At 35.1% G+C, this 26,687-nt stretch overlaps 1 pseudogene; it reads left to right on the top strand.

Moving 5' to 3' along the window:
* Nucleotides 1-1,440: 1,440 nt before the first annotated feature.
* LOC123193157 lies at nucleotides 1,441-26,083 on the top strand (annotated as a pseudogene).
* Nucleotides 26,084-26,687: the final 604 nt, after the last annotated feature.

Genomic DNA, 26,687 nt, shown 5'->3' on the forward strand with positions numbered 1-26,687 from the left:
ACAGTGGACCTCATGCAATCGACATTCTAATGGAAAAGAAAAACTACGTGGGTTACAAATATTTAATTCAAAAATACAGTGAGCTACAATGGAAGCTTAATTATAACCGGTAACAGCATTGAACACACGAACAGGTCTTCTGGTTCTAATATGGAACCTGAAACCCCCAGCAGCTTGATCTTGTACCCTGAAAAACTCTACTTTGTACCCTTTTTGAAGGCCCTTTTGCCTAACAAATTCGCGCCAACCAGCAGAAAGCACAGGCTTTGGATAACGTTTCCCGTCCCGGATGATCAAGCGAAACCGCCATTCGTTCCCTTCTTCATCTATTACGTCGAGATTTTGAGAATTCTGACCAGGATGGAAAGGAGGGAGAAAGTTTAGACTTCTAGTTTGCATCGAGAATTTATACCTAATGTCTGTGTTACTTAGCATTTTTGACGATATCAGCTCCATTGCTAGTGAACTTCAAGAGTTTGCTCCATGATCGGCAGAAAACCACTGGTATTTGTGGGGCAAGCACTCAACGTATATATCTTTTTCACAGTTTATAATGCACCAAGAAGATAATGTACCAACAACTTATCTGGAATTGTTTCATGAAAAGCCAATTTTTTTTTTTCCTGATGAATTAAATAAAATATGACTTTAAAAACACCTTTTATCCATGATCAGTTAATGCAAATAAAATAATTACTTATAATAAATTAAAAACAATTTATAAGAAAACGATCTCACCAATTAGCACCAAACTCTTCTTCTAGAAAAACAAAAATAAAATAAAATAATCAGAAGCTCCAAAGCAAAAACAATAGAAAATAAAAATAAAACTAATCAGTTTAACACTTATGTCTTTAAGTGGTCCTCGGGAAAGAATTTCATCTCACTGGTTGACTTTGTCTTTTTTTTTTAATGTCATAAGACTGTTTTCTAAGAAAATAAATAAAAATAGGTCAATTTTCACAATATATATTTTATTTGAATAAATTGAGTATAAACTCAAATTATTAATTCAAATTATGAAATCGAATCAAACTCAAATTAAACAGAGTTAAATTATTTTTTATTAGAGTTAAACTCCAATTAAACTTAATTTTGATTCTATAAATTTGAATCAAATTATTTTTTATTTAAATTAAACTTAAATAAAAAAATATTCAAACTCAATCCGAATCAAAACAATGCCTACGCAAAATATCACTCTGTCGATAATTCGAACGAAAATTCTGAGACAAAACTTAAACCGGTCCATAAGTCTAACGCACGGTGGTCCAAATGTTATCCACAAACCCAGCTTCACGTTTCCATCAAAAGACTTTAAAGAATCCCTGCTACGTCTTGCAACCAACAACCCAACTCAAACTCAACCTTCAAATGAAAGAACATGAAGAAGCAGCAGCAGTTAAGTAAAACAACACAAATAAACGAAAGCAAGAGGCCATGAAATCAGCTTCATTTCTTGGCGGTTGTGGTTATGCTTTCTTTTCTCCATCTTCATCTTCTTCTTCATTGAACAGTGGCATAATTATGGCAAAGAGCAGCAAAAAGCATCCTAATTCTTCTCCAAAGGTGTGTCCTTTTTGTAAAATGAATGAATTTAGTATGGCTAAAAAGCAGTTTCTTTACTATATCTTACACTTTTTTCTTCAAGGGTTTGTTTAGTGAAGTTCACTTAGTTAGTAGAAAAGTTTTTGCTAGATGGGTTTGTACTTGTACTCACTAATCTTGAGGGGATCTATGGTTTTTTTTATTTTTTTAATCCGTCTCTAGTAATTTTCGGGGTTTGACTGTGGTTCCTTAACTGAAAAATGCTTTATATGGACGTGATTATCGATTTTTGAAGCACAGAGAGAGTTAATTATGTGTTTAATTAGTGATTTATGTTAATAAGAAATTGCTTGGATCATCTGGTTTTTCTTAGCCTTGTGTATGGCTTTAGGAAGTAGTTTTTGGAAGATATTAATGCAGATCGGTTTACTTTATTAGTATTCTATTTAAAATGGAAGTGATGTATGGCTGATAGGATTCCAGTCCAACGCCTCCAAGGATTACATCTAATGTTAAGCAGAATTTGCAGTATTTGAACTCGTATGTCTAAAGCCAATATTGAATTTTTCTTTTATCTTGTCAAGGAAGCTGTTGTAGGAGTTCCAAAATAGGAAATCTGGCACCCCTCGGCCTTCTACGAGTTACCGCCGGAAGAGAGTTGATGAGGAGGAGCTTCCTGAAGATATTGAGCTCTATCGTGATCCTACCACAACCGTTTACTAGTAATTAACTTTCCAGGTTCCCTTCTTATTTTTAAAATATAAGATATTTCAACCATCCCCTATTAAGATTCTTGGAAAAGTATTTATCTTGGTTTGCCAATTAATTCTTACGGTACAAACCAGGAGACAGTCGATGCAGTTCCTGTCTTGCTTGTAGAAGGGTATAATATGTGTGGCTATTGGCCTGTAATACCCCTTGGTAATAAAAGGGTAATTTGATCATTTTGCTAATATTTGGTATTGCATTTATTGCTCAAATAGTTGGATTTAGAGTGTGTATGCCCGTATTTAGAGATTATATATGTTCGGGTGTGAATTTGGAGGAGATTATGTATGACACGTTATTAAAATATTATATTTACATAAGATATATGTTTACATATATATATATATATATATATATATATATATATATATATAAAGTAACAGCATAAGATATTATATGTTGTCATTTATATAAAGATATTATTATCTAGGGAAATTTTAAAAAATGGCCAAAATGCCCAAAATCACTGTTTCAAAAAAAAAATGCCTATGACTTTTTTTTAATACCAAAACTACCCTTCCCCTCATATTTATATAACTCTCCCACTTACTATGGGGTTTTAATGTAATTTTAGATAAATATGAGAGGTTTTTGGATATTTTATATTATAAAGGCATTTTGATATTTATTTATTTATTTCAAACTTTTTCTAAAATGTCAAAATTACCCTTCCCTTCATTTATATAACTCCCCTCACTCATTATGGGGGTTAAAATAATTTTAGATAAATATGAGGGGTTTTTGGATATTTTACATTATAAAGGCATTTTCATTTTTCAACTTTTATAATTCGAATTTCAGTTCCGTCTTTTCGAATTTCACCGTTTTACGATATATCGATTCGTATTTTTCAGATTTCTGAAAGATTTTCTGTTTGTTGTCATTCTAGGGTTTTTCAACTTTTACAATTCGAATTTCAGTTCTGTTTTTTCGGATTTCATCGTTTTACGAGATATCGACTCATATTTTTAAGATTTTCGAAGGATTTTTTGTTTGTTGCCATTCTAGGATTTTTCAACTTTTAGAATTCGAATTTCAGTTTCGTTTTTTTGAATTTCACCGTTTTACGAAATATCGACTCGTATTTTTCAGATTTCTGAAGGATTTTTTGATTGTTGCCATTCTAGGGTTTTTCAACTTTTAGAATTTGAATTTTAGTTCAGTTTTTTCGAATTTCACCGTTTGAGGAGATATCGACTCGTATTTTTCAGATTTCCGAAGGATTTTCTGTTTGTTGCCATTATAGGGTTTTTTAACTTTTAGAATTTGAATTTCAGTTCCGTTTTTTCAAATTTCACCGTTTTACGAGATATCGACTCGTATTTTTCAGATTTCTGAAGGATTTTTCGATTGTTGTCATTCTAGGGTTTTTCAACTTTTAGAATTCGAATTTTAATTCAGTTTTTTCGAATTTCATCGTTTGACGAGATATCGACTCGTATTTTTTAGATTTCTGAAGGATTTTCCGTTTGTTGTCATTCTAGGGTTTTTCAACTTTTAGAATTTGAATTTCAGTTTCGTTTTTTCAAATTTCACCGTTTTACGAGATATCGATCCGTATTTTTCAGATTTCTGAAGGATTTTTCGATTGTTGCCATTCTAGGGTTTTTCAACTTTTAGAATTCGAATTTTAATTCAGTTTTTCGAATTTCACCGTTTGACAAGATATCGATTCGTATTTTTCAGATTTCCGAAGGATTTTCCGTTTGTTGCCATTCTAGGGTTTTTCAACTTTTAGAATTTGAATTTCAGTTTCGTTTTTTTGGATTTCACCGTTTTATGAGATATCGACCCGTATATTTCAGATTTCTGAATGATTTTTTGATTGTTGCCATTCTAGGGTTTTTCAACTTTTAGAATTCGAATTTCAATTCAGTTTTTTCAAATTTCACCGTTTGACGAGATATCGATTCGTATTTTTCAGATTTCTGAAGGATTTTCCGTTTGTTGTCATTCTAGGGTTTTTCAACTTTTAGAATTTGAATTTCAGTTTCGTTTTTTCAAATTTCACCGTTTTACGAGATATCGATCCGTATTTTTCAGATTTCTGAAGGATTTTTCGATTGTTGCCATTCTAGGGTTTTTCAACTTTTAGAATTCGAATTTTAATTCAGTTTTTCGAATTTCACCGTTTGACAAGATATCGACTCGTATTTTTCAGATTTTCGAAGGATTTTTCGATTGTTGTCATTCTAGGGTTTTTCAACTTTTAGAATTTGAATTTCAGTTCCGTTTTTTCAGATTTCACCGTTTTACGAAATATCGACTCGTATTTTTCAGATTTCTGAAGGATTTTTTTAGAATTTGTTTCTATTCTAGGGTATTTCAACTTTTAGAATTCGAATTTTAACTTTTAGATAAGGATTTTATTGTTTTTTCATGACAAGATTATTTAAAAAATGAACTCAAATACGATACACATTCATATATAACCACAAATAAAGTATATCATATACATATGAAAATACAATAAATATATACATTTAAACATAGAAATAATGATACATATACATCCGTGAGCTACTCGATACAATGAAAATACAACTGTGTCGCTAATCGTCGACGCATAGAGGTAGACGACTCTCGGGGAAAAACGTAGCTCCGTGCCAACGCCAAACACTCAAAAAATCGCAACATAAAAACGCCACAGTCACCGGAGCCCAACCCCTGCTGAGGGACATCCGACGCTCGATGTAAAGTAAGGGGATCACGTCGTGGAGTCCTCCTAGAAGCTATCCAAAAAGTCGTCGCCTCTAATAACGCGGGAATAAAGGTCATGTACGGTCGCATGCGCTGCTCCAGAGTCCCTATATTCCCCGAATATGAAACATCTGAATCATACACCGTAATCGACCACTCACGGAAATCTATAACTCCGGCGACCCAATGTGCGTTCTCGAAGTTTATAGGGATGAAAACCTATAAACAATGAGACATTTTAGTTACAATTCGTTGTCGTTAACCAATTGAATATAATAGAAATATATATAAACTCTACCTGATCGACCATCCCCCATGGTTTGTACAACAATCCCGGGGTGTACGATGCATCAACCATCCTTGTGAAGAGCCCCGAAAACTCAAACTCTCCAATCGGTGTGGTCTGCCAACTCTTCCAGGCCACTCAATATGACCTCCAAAGAATGTGTGGGCAGTCGTCCAACGCTGTGAGATAGTCAACTGGTGATCGTTCTGCTGCCGACGTAATAAAGCCAAAAAGGAGTCCACATGCTAAAATGGTATAAACAAGTTCACGTGTTAGTTAGTAATAAATATATCTAGCTTTTTATAAAATTATATAATATAGACAACTCACATCGTCAGTCAACCACTTGCGCAACTCTACAACAAGCCTCCAGAAGCTGGCCTTCGACTTCGACCCGATGAAGTAGACATCATGTGAGTCGGAAGCCGCAGCGCTGGTGTACCACGTGAGGAAAGATTCCTCACACTCAGAGGCAGAGGATGGAATGGTCGTAGGTTGCCGTTTCGCCCTCCCTTTGAGTGGATTCGTATACGGGGTGCGAACCAGCGGACCCTTCCGGACGATCCGGCCACGTGCTGTACGAATCATCTGTATGATCCTAAAAAAAATAATTAAATCCAAAATTCATCCTACGTAACAATTAGCATTAATCGATGTCATCTGCCACACAACAACGCCCCACGGGTAGGAATTAAACTCGTCCAAATGATCAACTAACTGGAAGTAATCCGTGGACACCTTCTTTCGTCGATCATTCCCCAACAAAACAATGTGAAGAATATATAACAAGGCCATCTTGACAGCGTCAATATCGTCATCCCCCCATGGCCTCGATAAGAAAATACGCTCTAAGTCGTGATATTGCACCGTCGAAAAACCTCGAAAGTAAGTATCTTTGATCCTATGTCCGGAAGAGCGAGGCATATATGAAGAGACATCAGTCCGTCGACTAAACGATAGACCTGTCACTAGTGCAAACTCGAACGGACTAAATCTAACATCAACCCCACTAACCCTGAACCAAAACTCGTCTCTAGCAGAGGGTCGATGTAGCTGTCGGAGTAAAAACGTATGAACCAACATCCCAGAGAATTTGGTTTCGGGTAAACGAAGGAGATACCCGAAACATGTCCTCTCAAATAGTCGTAGCTGATCTGGGGTCAATGTAGCCGTAATTCGAGATAATGCGGCACGCTGTGCACGACATATCGCCTCTGCACGGAAGTGTCTGGTCTCGTCGGGGATTCGTAGCTCGCTGTCAATTCGTCTTCTTTTGCGAGAAATATCCTGAGACAATGTAAAAAATTTGTTAGACATGAGTAAAAACAAATATGTAAACAAATGTATACGTGAAAAAAACATAAAAAGATGAAAAATAAGAGTCTATATCTCGTAAAACGGTGAAATTTGAAAAAACGGAATTGAAATTCGAATTCTAAAAGTTGAAAAACCCTAGAATGGGAACAATTGAAAAATCCTTCGGAAATCTGAAAAATAAGAGTCCATATCTCGTAAAACGATGAAATTCGAAAAAACGGAATTAAAATTTGAATTCTAAAAGTTGAAAAACCTTAGAATGGAAACAATCGAAAAATCCTTCGAAAATCTGAAAAATACGAGTCAATATCTCGTAAAATGAATTCTAAAAGTTAAAAAACCCTAGAATGGAAACAATCGAAAAATCCTTCAGAAATCTGAAAAATACGAGTCCATATCTCGTAAAACGAATTCTAAAAGTTGAAAAACCCTAGAATGGGAACAATCGAAAAATTCTTCGGAAATCTGAAAAATACGAGTCTATATCTCGTAAAACGATGAAATTCGAAAAAACAGAATTGAAATTCGAATTCTAAAAGTTGAAAAACCCTAGAATGGGAACAATCAAAAAATCCTTCAGAAATCTGAAAAATACGAGTCCATATCTCGTAAAACGATGAAATTCGAAAAAACGGAATTGAAATTCGAATTCTAAAAGTTGAAAAACCCTATAACAGAAAAAACGGATATAAAATTCGAAAAGTGCACAATCAAAAACCCTAGATAAGAAAAATCACAATTTACCCCCTCATAAAAACTGAAATTATTAAAGGTCCACTGTGTTCTACGGAATTTCCCCAGCTTCCCAATATTTTAAAAAAACTACTTTTCCCCCCCAAAAACAGCCAATCTTGGCTGAACGTGGGATGCACGATTTTGACGTGGGAAACACTGTTCCCACGTCGGACTGCCGATCTCTTCGGCAGTCATTTTCGGCCAAATTTTGGTCGTTTCAGCCTCCGATTTTCACATAAATCAAATCTACACGTTGTCTAACACAAAACCCCCCAATCAATTCAACAAAAACAACCAAGAATCAAAACATTTTAAGCATTATTCAAACCGTAAACCCTAAAATTTCAAACCGAAAATTCTCATTCAAATCTCAATAATATGAGCAATAATTTGATCCAAACAAGATTAAGGGAGATATACTAACCTTCTTTGCCATTTGTGAGTGCCGAAAATCAAGAAAATCGACGGAAATCAGATCGCCCGTGGGATGAACGTGGGACGTGAAAATGTTTTGAAATTTTAGAGAAATGCACAGTAAATTCGCTAATATTAACGTGGGAAATAGCAATTTTTTCCTGTGTTATATATATGGACATTTTCGTAATTTCGCAAAACTCGCGTTGACTTGTTAAATTTCGAAAAAACCCCACGTGGGCTAGGGATTTCCCACGTCACCCCAATTGTTTTAAAAAGCTAAATTCCCCCCCTAAATTAGGCTGAACGTGGGATTATTGATTTTGACGTGGGAGACACTGTTCACAGTCGGACTGCCGATCTCTTCGGCATCATTTCCGGCTAAATTTTGGTCGTTTTAGCCACCGATTTTCGCATAAATCGAATCTACACGTTGTATAACACAAAACCCCTCAATTAATTCAAGAAAAACAACCAAGAATCAAAACATTTTAAGCATTGTTCAAACCGTAAACCCTAAAATTTCAAACCGAAAATTCTCAATCAAATCTCAACAATACGAGCAATAACTTGATCCAAACAAGATTACGGGAGATGTGATAACATTATTTTCCATTTTCGGTTGCCGGAAAGCAAGCAAATCGGCGAAAATGACGTTCGCCGTGGGATGCGTTAAAAATTCGAATTTTCTTTGAATTGCACAGTAAAAATTTGCTGTGTTTATATATGGGGGCATTTTCGTCATTTCACAAAACCTGGGCATTTTTGCTTAAACCTGAATTTTTTGGGCAATTTCGCTTAGACCCCTTTAATTTTGCCTAATTTTTAAAATTTCCCTATTATCTATGTATAATTAAAAAATTCACAGTCAATAAGCTACAGTGCACCTGCACCACATGGCATATACCATTTATTGGGTGCAGGCGCACCCACCTTAGTTACAGTGCACCATATGAATAATATTTATTAATCATTTATCTATTTTTATCTATTGGCTTCTAGGCCAATTGCATATTATCCATATTAAATTATAAGAAATTAATTGTTAATTTGAGTATGAATATGGGAATAAGTGTATGGTCAATGAGATATTATAATAGGTTTCATCAGGAAACGCAAATATAATTGTACATACTTATGGACGAATTATGTCGAATGTCAGTTGATGAGAAGTCCTAGTATTAAGGAAAGTATATCAAAGGCCAGTTGATGAGACGTCCTAGTAATGAGAAAGCACAGACCGATTGGTGAAACGTCTCAGTCTTAGGAAATTAAAAAAAAGTTTAGGGGAGGTAAGCGACACTTGAGATGGGTGTCCATCCCGATTATAGTTATATGAGATACCTAGGATGAGTGTTCAATTCAGTATGCATCAGAGATGAATGCTCATGAGAGGCACTTGAGACGAGTGACCAACTGTTGAGCCCGAGGTGCATTCGATAGTGAGACTCCATTAAAGGGAAAGGTTAATGGGGAATACCAATGACATTGTGAGAACTTACGAGTATTTTTACTCACAATATACCTTGTTCTATGTTTTGCAGGTAGGAAGGGCGATAGGGCAAGTGAGGGGGCTAAGTGGATCGACACGTTGAGCTACAAACTTGGCTCCTATTATTTCGTTATCTTGATTTATGTTATTTATACACATGAGACTAATTAAATTACTAGTAATAGTTAAATTCATTATTATTGTTATCATTTTTCTTTGGATATTTTGGCACTTTAATTTAATTTCAATAAATAATAATTTGTTTTCAGTAAATGAAGTATTTTAATTTAGACATTTATTTACACAAGACACGTCTCTTCAAGATAATTACAGCTAGGGATATATTTCTGAAGAGGGGTGTTACATGGCCAAAGCTTAAGAAACATTTTAAGAAAGGAAGGCTATGTTAGGATGAAGGTGTATATAAAAAAGAGGACCAAGAGAGGGAGAGTGACATGTGGTTGACAATTTGGAAGAAAAGAAGACAACCAAACTGGTTTGAAAAGTCTCTCAAGTCAAAAATAACAGAGGTTAGAAGCAAGGGAATTGTACCTGATCCTGTGAAATTCAAGTGATGAGGTGGCAAATCCTGAATGGCAAAAATGAGACAAAGGAATGGGAAAGTAAATATAAACTTGCAAAAGGGAAGTATAGAAGCAGTAGTTTTTTAAGGAAAAGTAATAGGTAGGGAGAGTATAGCCTTTTGAAAGCTATAGTGGTTCAATAGTTGGTTTGATGAAACTATTGTTGGAATGTGTTTTGGAATGTGCAGTTACTGTTTTGTGTAATTTTATGGAAATCAGTATTATAACACTGAATTAAAGAATTGCTTCTATAATTGTAACCAAAATTTGCTAAATGAAATGAATATATTAATTTTGAAGTTTTGTTACATTGAGTAATTTATATTGCATTGTTACATTGGTCATTATTTTGATTACATTGTGTTGCATATTGGCTCTGAGAAAGCTGTTAGTCTGGAGCTAGTATCTGATAAGAGTCTATTTTTCTCTGGGTTGAAACCTCTCACTCTCTAGGTTTGTATCATCTTGGTATCAAAACATGACTCGGATAAAGTCTAGGGTGGAAGGAAGAGAGATAGAGTTAATCTTTGTAAAGGAAGGGATGAAGATCATCCAATCAGAGTTGAAGAATAATCAGGCCAAGATGGAAAAAATAGAATCCAATATGGAAACCATCAAAGAATTCTTAAGAGAGATGAGAGAAGCATCTATTGTATGAGAGAATAACGATAAAGGAAAGGCTCCAATGGGAACTAACCCATCACCGATGTAACCCCACCTACCAAAGGTGCCAACAATTTTGTCCCCAGAAAGAACTGAGGTGAATATGGGCGAAAGGGAAACCAATGAATTAGAGAGAGAGGAAAGAGTAATAGGAGGAAGTAACAGAAGAGATCTTTAGTACAGGCAGTTAGAGCTACCCTTCTTCGATGGTGAGGAAGTGCTAGTTTGGATATCCAAAGTTGAACGCTACTTTCAAGTCAATAGGTTAACAGAACAGAAGAAGCTAATGGCGGTCGACGTTGGTATAGAAGGAGATGCCTTGCACTGGTTGTAGTGGTGCTAAAAACATCAACTATTCATCAATTGGGAAGTGTTTAAGCAAGAATTATTAGAATAATTCCCACCACCTGATGAGCACTCAGTGGAGGAAGAGCTATTTGCTCTCTGACAAACGAAATCGATATAGGAATATTGCAACAAGTTTGAACTACTTCTGGTGACTGTCGATAGTATCTCTAAAGATACCATAAAAGTCATCTTCATGAATGGTCTATTAGAGAAGATTCGATCAGAGGTGAAGATGTTTCATCCTCGGACGTTGTCAGAAATGATGACAAGGGCACGACAAGTGGAGAAGAAAAACCAGATTATTGATGAAAGGTATATGTTTTGCCCTAGAAGAAGCTTAAACAGGTGACAGGCATAGGTGACCCGATCCATACACCTCATACCATCTAACCTAATTTTGATCTCACCTAATCCAAATCCTCCAAATATAAACTCTAGATCCAATATTCCAATGAATACAACCATAGGCCCAATAACATTTCGTACCCAGCCTAAAGACTCAGCTAGCCCTTCATTTAGCCCAAATTTTAGGCCAACCTGAGCCCAAACTAAGACTTGCCCACCCTATTTTGACAAAACAGCTCCGCCCTCTACATAGACCATCCCTTATTTGCGTCTAGCAACTAGTACAATTGCCTCTTCTTTGTTTCCAAGGTGAGAGAGCAATTTTTGACAACTTTCAGACAAAAAATTTAGACTTAAAGTTAAAAAAGGGTTTTATTTCTGATGTAATGAGAAGTTTGCTCTAGGTTATCACTACTATTATCACTAATTGAGAGTTAAGATAGCTGGTGAAGAAGAAATGAAGGGAGAACTAGGACAGGTTGTAAAGGAAAAGCCTTCAGTAGAGATTTCAGAAGAAGAAGCCAATTTGAATAGTAGTTCAATGGTAAGGTTTGATTCACCTAAAATAATAAAGTTGTTAGGAGAAATACACAACAAAGGGGTAGTTATTTTGGTGGACAGCGACATGACTTACAATTTCCTCTCAGATAAGTTGGTGCAAGAATTAGGCTTATAGGTTTAGGCTGTTAGATACTCTGTGGTGCTTGATGATGACAGAAAAATTTCGAGAGTGGGTTGTTATGAAGGAGTGGAATTGAGGTTACAGGGACTTTCAATGTCATTAAATTTTCTTCCTTTTCCTTTAGGAGGCGTAGATGTCATATTTGAAGTTAAGTGGTTAAAGCAATTGGGAGAGGTTGAAATAATCTTTGTATGAGATGTTGGTGGGATGGCAAAAAGGTGGAATTAAACAAGGACTCTTATCTAGTTAGGCTGGAATCTTCTCTCAAAACTATGTGTAAGCTATTGAGCGACAGAAAACAAGGATTTTGGGTTGAATTGGGAATAATAACAAAACATGATAAGGTTGACGAACCTACAGTACCTCTATAGATTCAAAAACTTTTGAAAAAATTGGAAACTCTATTTCAGGTGCCTTAGGGGCTCCCACCACAAAGAACTCATGACCATGTTATCTGATTATTACCCAGCTCCCAACCTCTGAATATATGACCCTAACATTACCCATATTTTCAAAAGAACATGATTGAGAAAATAATGAAAGAGATGCTGGCAGCAAGGGTGGTTCGACCACCCAATGTGAGTCTACTCTTCAACCCGATGATTTTAGTGCAAAAGAATGATGGGGGATGATGGTTCTGCGTCGATTATCAAGCTTTTAATAACATCACTATTCCAGTTAAATTTTCAATTCCCACCATTGACAAATTATCGGATAAGTTAGGAGGTACTGAAGTATTCAATAAACTCGACCTAAAGTCAAGATACCATTAATAAGAGTTTGTGAAGAGGATGTCGAAAAAATAGTCTTTTAAACCCACGAAAGGCATTATGAATTCTTGATCATGCTGTTTGGACTAACCAACGCTCTCGTCACATTTCAAAGTTTGATGAATGAGATCTTTAGGCCCCGTTTATGGAAATTTGTCTTAGTTTTTTTTTTTTTTATGATATATTGATCTACAGTAGGCTATTTCAGGACCATTTAGGGCATTTGAGGGTTGTTTTGCAACAACTCTAGGATCATGGACTAGTGATTAACAGGAAGAAATGCTCGTTGTATCAAAACAAGGAGTAGAAGCTAACCCAAAAAAAATAAAAAATATAAAGGCTTAGGCCATTCCACGTGATCTGAAGGATTTAAGGGGGTTTTTGGGATTGACAGGTTACTATCAGAAGTTTGTAAGGGGTTATGGAAAAATCACTAAGCCTTTAACGAATTTATTGAAGAAAAATGCCTTCCAGTAAGGACCGGAAGTGCAACAAGCTTTTGATGCCCTTAAAGTCACCATGGTTTTTGCTTTTGTTCTGGCCATCCTCGACTTCTCTAAACAATTCGTAATTGAGACAAATGCAGCTGGAGTGGGATTGGGTTATACTTATGCAAGACAGTTGACCTATTGCGCATTTAAGCAAAGCTCTTTCGTTAAGAAATCGCAACAAATCTGTGTACAAGAGAGAATTAATGGCAATTGTGTTAACTTTCCAAAAATGGCGTCATTATCTTCTTGGGAAACATTTCAAAATTTGTACCGATTAGAAGAGCTTGAAGTTTCTAACAGAATGGAAGATTACTGGCCATGAGCAATAAAAATGGTTAGTAAAAATGTTTTTGAAATCTTATATCATTTTGGTTGCGAAAATAAGGCCACCAATGTCTTATCAAGGAACCCTAAGTTTGTCCCAGAATGTGGACCAGTGATAATTGTTTAGTTGGGAGGAATTGAAGGCCTGCAATAGGGCATGGAGAATGACAAAAAATTAACAGGTATTATCCAAGACTTGTTAAGCAATCCTACTTCCCACGTTGGTTATTCTTTAAGAGGGGGTAAGTTGTTGTACAGAGGCAGATTAGTGGTGCCAAAATATTCCAGATTTATTCTTTCCTTGATTGTTGAGTTTCACTTCTTATCTTATGGTGAATATTTTGGTTTTTTTAGAACCTATAAAAGGTTGAATGTTATTCTGTATTGGGAGGGTATGCAGAGAGATGTTAAGAGTTTTGCAGCAGAATGTGATGTGTGTCAAAGCATGAAATATGAGGCAATCTCATCGACGGGCTTACTACAACAGCTACCTATCCCAACTAATATGTGGGAAGACTTAACTATGGATTTGATCGAAGGCCTTCTAAAGGTAAAAGGAAATAGTGTTACTTTGGTGGTAATGGATAGATTAACAAAATACGAGCATTTTATTGCATTACGCCACCTTTTTAATGCCAAAAACGTGGCAGAGGTGTTTATCAAAGAAATGGTTCACCTTCATGGGTTCCTACAGAGCATAGTTATAGACCGAAATCGTATTTTTCTGAGTCATTTTTGGACAAAAATTTCCAAGGCTATTAGAATTGTTTTAAAATATAGTGTGGCCTACTATCCTTAGACGGATGACCAAACCAGGGTCATGAATCAAAGTTTGAAAATGTACCTTTGCTGCTTTTGCTTAGGGCAGCCCAAAAATTGGCCTCGATGGTTAGCATGGGTAGAATATTGGTATAACACATCATTTCATAGCTCAACCAATATGACTTCATTTAAGGCAATCTATGGGAGAGACCCTCCTCCTCTTTTTAGATGGGTGGAAGAAGAATCCAGGATTAAAGAAGTGAATTCCATGATTAAGGAGAGGAACTTAATTTTGGATGAATTAAAAAGTAATTTACATATGGCTAAAGAAAGAATGAGGGGGGCAACCAACAAACATCGAAGGGATATTGAATTTCAAGTAGGAGATTGGGTTACAGTTGTATCATTTTCATTCGTTGGCATCTCATTTGAATGAGAAACTTAGCCCCCATTTTTATGGACCATTTCAGGTGATCAAAAAAATAGGTGCGATGGCTTATGAATTAAAACTACCTGAGAATGCAAAATTACATCCCGTTTTTCACATTTCTCAATTGAAGAAGCATATATGATTTGCTTTGTTGCCTCAGCCCTTACCCAATTACCTTAATGAGGAAATGGAACTGCAAACTCAGCTAGAAACAATATTAGGACATAGATATTAAGAATAGGGGGACTTAGAACTACTCACAAAATGGTAGGGATTACCAAACTGCAAAAATTCCTGGGAATTGTATAATAATCTCAAACACTTCTTTCCCAATTTGCGCCTTAAAGACAAGATGCCTTTTTTATAGGAGGGGCAATGTTAGGGTGAAGGTGTATATAAAAAAAAAGACCAAGAGAGGGAGAGTAACATGTGGCCGACAAGTTGGAAGAAAGGAAGATAACCAAACAAGTTTGCAGAGTTTCTCAAGTCAAAAACAGTAGAGGTCAGAAGCAAGGGAATTGTATTTTTCTAGGAAATTCAAGTGATGAGGTGGCAAATCCTGAGTGGCAGAAATGAGACAAAAAAGTGGGAGAGTAGATATAAACTTGCAGAAGGGAAGTATGGAAACAGTAGTTTTTTAAGGAAAAGTAATAGGTAAGGAAAGTATAGCCTCTCGAAAGCTATAGTGGTTTAGCAATTGGTTTGGTAAAACTACTGTTGGAATGTGTTTTGGACTATTTAGTTACTGTTTTGTGTAATTTTCTGGAAATCATAATTATAATACTGAATTAAAGAATTGCCTCTGTAATAGTAATCAAAATTTGCTGAATGAAATGAATATATTAATTTTGAAGTTTTGTTACATTGAGTAATTTACATTGCACTATTACATTGGTCATTATTTCGATTACATTGTGTCACATATTGGTTCTGAGAGAGCTGTTGTTCTGGAGTAGGTATCTAATATGAGTCTGCTCTTCTCTTGGTTAAAACCTCTTACTCGCTAGGTCTGTATCAGGCTAGATGTTGCTTGTCATAAGCTAATTGATGAACTTATCACATTTAGTATGTTAAGAGGTTAGCATACTATATGTCATTTTACCTATATAAGGAGGTTTCATTACATGATATAGAAAATATGAGTTAACATGGAGTAAATTTTCTTGTATCGTCTGATTTCAACTAGTGTTGTTAAGTAAGGATACTCCTTGCATAGGTTGTTGAGTCACAAAAATCATATTTTACAAATAAATAGAAAATTGTAGGACTCTATTAACCACGAAGTTTAAATTAAGTACTACTATCTATTACTAAGAAATCCAAAAAAATTTTAAGACAAACATTAAACTCTAGAAAAGAATAACTGAATTGATACTAACATTTCTAATATGCAATTTCCTCCTCCATTTGGATGTATTGCATATTGTAGATTCTTTGATAGAAATGATAACTTGAAATTTTATGGTTTGCCTATGTTGACTTTAATACCTTGGTTGAATTTTAATAAGATATTCTTTTAAAAGTTAGTTGTAATAGCTAGAATGTTTCATATCTTATGTTGAAATATTACAATGTGAAATGGTCCTTGTCAACAGTATTATTCGTTTCAACTAAATATTGTGATGTTGAAGTCATATATAGATAGAGGCATAAAGATATAATATAAGTAAGAATCCTTTTTCTTTAATGTATATCTTGGTATTTCAACCATCGGAGATATTGCTGACTTGATTTAGCCTCAAATGTCTATGTTAATTGTTTTCTGTATGTTTAAGTCACAACTTAACTTTCATCATTTCTTAAATATTTATAGAGGTGAAAGTGGTTGTTGTATTTGATGCTATGTTGTATGGACTACCTATACACAAGGAAAGTTTTGTCGGGTATTCTTTATAATCCTAAACTATGATAATTTTGTTTTTTAACTCTATTATTATTAAAATTTTGGTTCTTTTGTTTAGTAGAACTAATTGAGAAAATTGATGTCAACTTTATAGAATAAAAATTTGCCTGCAATTAGGAAAATTGATCACAAAGTGTATAATCTTAACAATTCACAATGTTGCAGGATTGTGTTACAGACCTGTATGAATGGTCAATTATCCAACTGGCTGATGGTTCCAACAACTCTTAACAGCTCCTCCAACGGGCTCCAGACACAGTTTCCTCTTACAAATTTAATATTCTAGTATCATTCCAACTACAACTCAATCAACAACCCCCAAAAATTCACTCACGACAAGGAAAGAAATGAACAATCAAAATTATATATTCACTCTTATTTGTTTGTTATCATATATATATATATATATATATATATATATATATATATATATATTTGAACAGTTTTGCATTGAGACTAAATTAAGCAGAATTTAATATTTCAATCCATGATCATAATGAAACAATAACTTCAGTAACATGCCCAGTCTACAATAATGAGTTCAACAAAAAAACAAAACAAGATTCCCCACAAGGCAATAACAAAGCAATAATAAGAACAGTAGCAATAAGCAAAAGATATGTTGGGTTTTGACAGCCAACCCTCTCCAATCAGTTTCTTTCCATTAGTAACAATATTCTGAGTAATATCTTCCCTCTTTTATTGCATGCGTTTTTCCATTTATGCGTAACCTTTTAACCGTAAATGGACCCTACCACTAAGGATTCTTCTTTGAATTCTAGAAAGGAACTTCAACTAATTTCAGCTGCTTTGATGAATTATCCAATCTGCCCTCACCCATTTGGTCTTTCTTTTTGCTCTCAATTAGGCCACCATCTTCACCTTCTAGGTTGTCTTCTAGATTATTCCCTTTGGGCCTGCGATGGTAGATTTTTTTAATTAGATTCCCATCAATACTCCTCGCTTAGAGTCGCACCTTGTCCTTAAGGTGAAAGGAAGGAAACTGCTCATTAACTTCTTCATAATCTTCCCAAGAATTCTCACAAAGAGGTAGGAGTTGTCATTTCAAGAGAACTTCGAGGTAGCCATTCTTAGAGTAGTGAGTTCCCAACAAGGCCTTGGGTGCAGCTGAAGCTCCAAATCATCAAAGAGGCAAGTAGGTAACAGTTGGGATTAAATTTCAAACCCTACCAATTTCTTAAGCTAAGAGACATGGAAAATAAGGTGGATTTTTATGCTCGGTGGTAATAGCAAACGATACGCGACCGTTTCGATCTTTTCAATAATTTCATAAGACCCATAAAATGAAAAGCTTAACTTCTCATTGGGTTGTCTAGCTAATTTTTTAAAATGATAAGGCTATAGTTTAAGAAATACTTTATCACCAATGTCAAATTGAACTTCTCTCCGTTTCAAATCGGTTTATCTTTTCATGCGTACTTGGGCACAATGCAAGTGATCTTTTAACTTAGTCAAAATAGCATCACGCTGTTGAAGCAAAGCACCCACTTCATCAATTTTAGAGTCTACAGAATCTCAACATAGTAATGTTGGAGGATCACACCCATACAAAGCTTTAAAATGTGTCATGCCTATGGAACTGTGGAAGGAATTATTGTAACAATACTCTATCTAAGAAAACCATTTAGACTAACTCCGTGGTCGTTGAACACAAAAACAACGGAGGTAAGTCTCAAGGCTACGGTTAAGGACCTCTGTTTGGCCATCAGTTTAAGATGATAAGTCGTACTAAACTTCAAGATCATCCCTATAGTACGAAACAACTCAACCTAAAATTAACCCATAAAAAGACGATCTTTATCAATATAATGGAATGGGGGTACCCATGAAGTTGCACAATTTCCTTTCCGAATAACTCAGCTACATTTTTTGTAATATACGAGTGCAATAACAACAAGAAATGAGCATACTTTGTTAATTTGTCAACTATGACTAATATAGTATCTCTTTGACCCGATCGTGGTAAGCTTCCAATAAAATTCATAGTAATGTCGTCCCAAACCTTATCAGGGATTGGCAAGGGTTGAAATAATCCAGTTGGACTCAAAGCTTGATATTTATTCCTTTGACAAACCTCACAACTAGCCACAAAGTCTTTAATAGTCTTTTTCATCCCAATCCAAAAAAAGATTATTGCAATCCACTTATAAGTGCGAAAAAAACCTAAATGACCACCAAAAGGGGAAACATAAAACTCAGATAAAACAACAGGAAGAATAGAGGATTGGGGAGTAAGCACCAAACGACCTTTATAAAAAAAGATTTTATTCTTCACCCAGAAATTGGTATGGTTGGTTAGGTCTCGAAGTAAATCTTAAATAATGCCATGATAATGTTGGTAAGAGCGAACCTCCTCTACCACAATATCACCTTCAACCCATGAACTAGTAAAGAGAAAGGCAAAGTTAGTGCTAAAAGGTAATCTGGAAAGGGCATCTACAACTTTGTTTTCAACCCCTGGTCGATACTGTATCTCAAAATCAAAACCCAACAATTTCATCATCCAACGTTGTTGGTCACCACTCAATATTGTCTGCTCCATCAAATGTTTGAGGCTTTTTTGGTTGGTGTGGACTATAAAGTGTCTACCTAATAGATAATGTCACCATTTTTGTAAGGCTAAGACTATAACCATTAACTCTCACTCATATACAGATTTTGCTTGACTCCTTGGTGATAAAACTTGACTCATGAAAGAAATTGGATGACCCTCTTACATAAGAACTGCCCCAATACCTGTAACCAATGTGTTTGTCTCTACAACAAGTAGTTAAGTAAAATCAAGTATTGCTAACACCAGGACCGAAGTCATAACCTTCTTAAAAGCCTTAAATGCATGTGTGGCTTCCTCCGCTTCAAAAGTTGAGTGAGAGGGATGACAATTTGCCCATAATTATAAACGAACCAACGGTAGTATCCTGTGAGACCCAGAAATCCATGAAGTTCACTAATGTCTTTAGGGAGTGGTCATTCAAACATACACTGAATTTTTTTGAGATCTACAGTGACTCCGAAAGTTGAAATAATGTGGCCTAAATATTCCAATTGTGAAACAACAAATGAGTATTTTTTTCTATTTAAGACCAACTGGTGTTTTAAGAGTAAGGTCAAGGTTGTCTCCAAGTGTGTAATGTGATCTGTAAATTAATGTATCATCAAAGAATACAAATATAAAATGACGCAAGTAGTCACAAAAGATGAAATTTATCGAGGCTTGGAAAGTGGTCGGAGTATTGGACAAACCAAATAGCATTACCAAGAATTCATAATAACCATTGTGGGTCCGAAAAGCCATTTTTTCAATATCACTATCAAAAATTCGAATCTGATGGTATCCAGACTTTAAATCTAATTTGCTAAAAACAGTAGCTCCAGAAAATTCATCTAATAATTCATCAATAACTAAAATAGGGAACTTATCTAGCATCGTGAGCTTGTTGAGGGCCTTGTAATCAACACAAAAACATCAACCACCATCTTTTTTCTGAACTAGTAGAACCAAGCTAGAGAATGGACTAATACTTGGGTGAATGATGCCAACATTTAACATGTCTTGGACCTACTTCTCTAACTCATTTTTTTAATGATGAAGATAACGATAAGGTCGAATGCTTAGTGGAATGGCCCCCTGGATTAATTGTATAGTATGATTATGTGCCCTATACGGAGGAAAGTCGAAAAGTTCTTCAAATAAGTACTGGAAACGTTGCAACATGGTAGTAATCTCTGGCTATTCTATTTTGTCTTCCTCAGCCACAGTCAGAGTTAACTCAACCTAATAGGCAAGGTGGCAGTTTTTTAAGGTTTTACAGAATCCATGAATTGAAGTTTCTTTAGTAATTAATGAAGAGTCCCCTGGGAGAGCCACTTGTTGGTCATGCCATTCAAACCACATAGTTAAAGATTGTCAATCACTTTGGACGATTCCTAATATAGACAACCAATCCATCCTAAGAATTACATCCATATTGCCAAGCTAAAACACGTAGAAATCCTGAAGGAAATTAATATAACCCAAATGCAATTGAACTACCCTACATATTCCATCTTTCTTGATGCTCTATCCATTGCCTACAGTGACTATGAACATCTTTCATTAGGCTGGAAGAGCTAGGTCTAAGACTAATTATTGAGACAGAAAACTATGAGTGCACCACAGTCAACCAATACCACCACAGCTTTACCAAAACTTTTTCCCAACAACTTCATCTATCTAGGGGAGTTAATACCTGCCACTGAATGTCTGGATAACTCAATAGCCTGTTCATTCTCCTGTTGAACCTCTATTGTTTCTTCAGTTTGTTTAGTCAACTCTATGTCATCCTTTTCACAAAGCATTAGCTAGAGTTATCCAAACCAACATTGATGAGTGGAGTTGTACTTATCGTCATACTTGAAGTAGAGATCCTGAGTAATTCTAGCCTAGATTTCTAGTTGAGAAAGTCATTATGGAGCAGAAAGAGGAGGTGGCTTCTTATTTGAGATGAGTGCAGGATTCGTGGTTGGGGGAAGAGCTAACATGTTTAAGTGGTTGGTACTAGGGGTCTATGGTTTTGGATAGTTGGTAGTCATGGATGATGTTGAGTGAGTGACTAAGTTTGTTGACGGACTGGAATTTGTGGTCGGTAGAGTTGTTTGAGTGATATTTGGTGAAGAAGATGTATTAACTTTGGGTAGGAACAAGGAATTGGATTGGGTTTGGGTGTGATTTGAATAAGGAATATGGGTTCAACAGGGAAAGCAAATCGGGTCGGCCTCATAAGGTTAAGTGAGGGAATGGGTTGGGTTAATGTTGGGTTATATATTTAGTATGGATAGCAAGCTTGGGTTTCTAGAATATTGGTTGGGCTGCTGTGAGTTGGGTTTAAGTATGGTTGGGTTGGTCCAGCCTAATTAGGCGTTGGGTTCTAGGTAAGGAAGGGTTTGTGTAGTGATGGGCCTCCAATCTATAGGTGTATTAAGTAGTCTGGTGGTGCGTTTAAAAAAGAAGTACCTTGATTTGACTAGAAGTGGACTACTTCAGCTATACCTGGATTCCAACCCATGCCATAAATTGCCCAATCGCGTTGTTCAATATCTACAACCATTTGCATTAAGGACCAAAGGTTCGTTGATGCTAAGAGACGTAATTCTACCTGAATATAAGGGTTCAAACCAGCCATGAAGGTACTCTTCAGCCATTCAATAGATACCGCCGACAACATGGCTACCAGTGGTTCAAAGCATATGTGATACTCTGCCACCATTCTTATCTGACAGTGAAGAATGATTTGCTCATAAGGCATACGATTCTGTATCAATCCGAAACGAAGGAATAACTCTTCTTTCAATTCTCTCTATTCTTTGAATGGTTGTCATAGTTCCCGAAATTGTAACCAACTCAAGGCCTCGCCTTCAAAACAAAGGATTACCATCAGTAGACATTCTTTTTCATCCATACCATTCATCTGAAAGTATCGTTCAGCTTTGGCTATCTAACCCTATAGGTTTTCTCTGTTAAACATGGAAAGTTCCATCCTATGGTAGTAGTGGTCTCGACAATTACAATGATCTATTTGGCCATAGTGTGGCCTGTAGTTATTTTTGGAAGCCTCTCCGTAAACTACTCCAGCTCCAAGAAATAGAGGTGACAGTAGTGGAATGGTCTAGTCTAAATTCTCTTCCATGACAGCGTACGTATCCAATGGAAATGGTGCTTGTGAATAACCAACCATGGGTGTTGGCATTGTTTCAGTTTCTTTCCCTCTGTTATTTTTCGACAATAATTATCGTATTTCATACAAATTCCCATCTATTTTATCAAATCGTGAGGTTGAAAGAGCTTCGAAATGCCCCAATTTCTCATCCATAATCGCCACTTTCTCAGCCAAGTCCTTGTAATGCTTTTCTAATTCCTCAACTCTCCCTTCCATTCTCGTTATTACCATTACCCAGCTTTGTTGTCTCTAATACCAAGTTTGTTGTAGATCTGTATGAATGGCCAATTATCCACCTAGCTGATGGTTCTAATAGCTCTCAACAGCTCCTCCAGTAGGCTTCAGACACAACTTCCTCTTATAGATTCAATATTCTAGTATCTTTCCAATTACAACTCAATCAACAACCCCCAAACATTTACTCACGATAAGGAAAGAAAAGAACAATCAAAATTATATATTTAATGTCATTTGCCTGTTATCACATATATATATATATATATATATATATATATATATATATATTTGAACAATTTTGTATTGAGACTGAATTGAGCAGAATTTAATATTTCAATCCATAACCATAATGAAACAATAACTTTAGTAACATGCCCAGTCTACAATAATGAGTTCAACAGCAAAACAAAACAAGATTCCCCACAAGGCAAGAATAGTAGTAATGAGCCAAAGATATCTAGGGTTTTGAGAGCCAGCCCTCTCCAATCAGTTTCTCTCTATTAGTAACAATATTCTAAGTAATATCTTTCCCTTTCTATTATATGCACGACCTTCTAACCGTAAATAGACCTCACCACTGAGGATTCTTCTCTGAATTCTGGAAAGGAACTTCAATTAATTTCAGCTACTTTGGTGAATTATCCAATCTGCTCTCACCTATTTGGTCTTTCTTTTTGCTCTTAACTGGGCCAACATCCTCCCCTCCTAGGCTGCCTTTTAGATTCTTCCCTTTGGGCCTGCGATGGTAGACTTTTTTAATTAGATTCTTATCCGGTTGATATAGTTTTCTCTAGAGAAACATGTGTTGATGCATCGATTGAGAACGAGGTAAAAATATAAAATTTCTTTATTTCTTTCATGACAAAAATGATAGGATTTCTCAGTCTAACTAGTATGGATTGAGTTCCATATGTATCACTGGTTGACCATTGCTAGTTGGATACCCGTTTCTTTCGTTTATGTTATGAAGACTAATTGAAATCTTTTGTAGTTTAATAAAAGGTATAATTGAGTGGTTGGTCATCACTGCTAAAGAGTTTTCTATCACTCTATTCCAGACGATCAAATCATAATGTTTCATTGTGGAAATTGAACACCATGCCTATGTTAAACTATTCTATTGGCTAATTTGAAGTGTAATTTTTATCATTTTTTCTCTTTTCTGATTAGTAGTCTGGTATTATGTCTATGTAACAGATTACAGCTTTAAAGGAAGATGGATGCCCTAAAGTTTGGGTTGTGACTTCTGATCACTGTCAGCAGCATGTGGCCCAATAAGTAGTAAACTTTTAGAATCTTTTTAGTAACCATGAGAAATTTTGTTAATGTTTTGTTGTTTCTTTTATTGTCTAGTATTGTTTGGTGCTCAATAAGTGGAGTGCTCCACTAGATTAGTTCATCATGGAGTATCTGTTAGAATAACTTATTAAACTGTTAGTACAGGAATAATTATATTTCTAGGTTGTTACTTTTGACCAGAATTTTTGTAGAACTACTTTACTTTAGAGTGACCTCTTGTCATATATTGATAGGAACCCAGTACCAACAATAGATTCAAATGTAATTGAATTGTAAATGCAAAGATTGTAGATGAAGTTGATTGAATGCCAATTGATCTTGCGTTGATTTTACTCTGTTTGTATAATGAATAGTGGTTCTCAATTACACAAACAACATTCACAAGCAAAAAGAAAATAACAGATAGCGCTACACCCTTCTCATGCCTAATAGTTGAGAGACCAGGTTCTCTCCCCCAAATGTCTTCCACAATTTTCTTGCTTCATTCCTCCTCTCTAAACCCTTTGTTTTATCCTAGTTCCTCTCATAACCACCTAACCAATTTGCTGCTAAGTGTGCTTCTTATCCCAAGTGGTCCCTCGTCTCCCTTGTGTGTGTGCCATCTTGTGTATTTCACTCAAATAATGGGCACTAACATTTTTTAATCATGCTTTGCATATGACTACATTTTTTTTTAATTGTTTCCAATGAGCCTTTGTCTGGAGTTGTAAGGCATTGGTTTCTAAGGTGAGGCATGGTTATCTAAAATCTCAAACTTTGTGTTGTATGTTGGTTATGATCTCATATTCTAAGTTCATAATCCTTATTCAGTGGTCGTTTCATAATACGAATAGATTGACTACATCTGGAAAAAAAAATAAAGGGTATTTGAAGTTACAAGCCCAACATCCATTATAACCATTGTCTAATAGACTAAGAAGCAATCAAGATTAGCTTGTAATACTGTGCTATTATTCTAATTCATATAGTAAACATATGGTGATAACTGCCACTTTTCTGCAACAACTGTAACTCTCAATACCTTAAAATGTTTATCAATATAAATAGTAGTTAATCCATATTATCTTGAAAGATGATAGCAAATCCTCTCATATTTGGCACAAATGAATTACAGGTGACTTATTCAATCTACTATGGTATTGTCATACATTTTAAAAGGTTGGCAAGATTCCTATCATTTTGTTGACTAGGTAGGTTATCAGTTATTTATCACTTTATAGATTTTATTTAATATTCTTAGACAAATCTTATATCAACAAAGCATAAAAGAGATGTTAGATATGTATGGGCATTTCACATTGCTTGAAGATGATAAGACCAGACTTTTTTGGATTGTAAAATTCAAAAAAGGAAACTATGACAGACTGTCTCCTTGAACCAGAATGTTACATTATATATGGTTGACCAATGTAATGAGTTATTAATCTTGTGTTTTATTCACATTCTTTGTTGTAGAAACCTTTTTATGAAAGTTTATTGAAATGTAAAGTTTTACGTCTACAAGTCACAATAGATCTGTAAATTTATAGCATTTCTGTATTAATTTTGTGTTCTTGATTTCTGTGTAAATTAAAACATCACAGAAGGAGATTGAAATGATGTTTCAAGAATAGAGGTTTGTTTTCCATATTGCTCAATGCATGGTATCTGGTGTCTTTTACATATAGCTTGTCAAGAACAAGCATAAGAAATTGGGTTTGAAGTTGAAGATTCTTATGCTCACATTGATAATATCCATCAAGATATGATTTATGAGTTCTATAGTTAAACTGTTATAGGTTCAAGCCATATTTATTGAATGATTTTGTCGACTGTTATGGTTAAGAAGTTTATTTTCATCTTGATGTTAATGTGGTTCTCTTGCAGATCTATTTCATTTCAAGGTAGATTGTTGAAGCACAACTTTGATTCTGGAGTTGTGGATGCTCTTAAGGATCTGAGAAATAAACTGTCAAAGAATGAGTCAAAGTCAAAATAGCACATCTTAAACTTTATGTCATACCCTTTTTGCACACTATGCTACGACAAGTACATAAATCCATTACTGAAGCATAAAGCAAAATTCTCAGTTATAGAGTTTTGAATTCATTCATTATAACTTGTATATAAAGAGATCCCAGATCATGGCAGCATTGATCAGGATACAGAGAATGGTAGCACAAAATTATCACTAATTTTTCTACTTCTTTTCACCGAAGTAAAAGGTGCCACAATGTATCCATTCCTAAACTATATTTGGCTTATGATTTTTTAAGGTTTTCTTTTCAATGCATGATTGTAAGTTACTTGTCATGGTTCTTTCTCTTGTTAGTCTTTGTACATGTTGCAGTTATTCAGTTCCTTTCCAGAATCGAAGTACGGTATCGATAATTGTCATCTTTTCTAAATGAGGATTCTTAGCTCTTATTCAATATTTGGAAGGAAAGATCATACATTATCTTTTTCTTGTACTCTAATGTTTTGATTAGTTTTGTTGGTTAGTTTCTTGTTATGTTCTTTTGGGAATCAGTTTGTTTATGTAGTACTTTTCTTCAATATAGGTTGTCATGTATCTAACTTATTTATACAACATAACAATAAAAAATCATATCATTTAATTACATGTTGTGACATCAATTTGTATGGATAAGTTAATAAGAGTTGTTTGTGTTGTAACATTACTCATTTTGTTGCTGGTATCTCCAACCTAACCGACATTTAGAATAGGCTTGCCCTAATAGCCTAATTGAACTTAGCAAACACTTAGAAAGAGTTTCAATGTTGTAAAACAAAAACTACGAAACTGCATTAGAGCTCCAATGGCTCTAATGAAGTTTAGGCTTAACTGGTTCATGAGTAATAGCTGATAGAGAATAATAGATAATATTTTCAT

The sequence above is a fragment of the Mangifera indica genome, chromosome 12, assembly GCF_011075055.1.
Source record: "Mangifera indica cultivar Alphonso chromosome 12, CATAS_Mindica_2.1, whole genome shotgun sequence".
Taxonomy (NCBI): domain Eukaryota; kingdom Viridiplantae; phylum Streptophyta; class Magnoliopsida; order Sapindales; family Anacardiaceae; genus Mangifera; species Mangifera indica.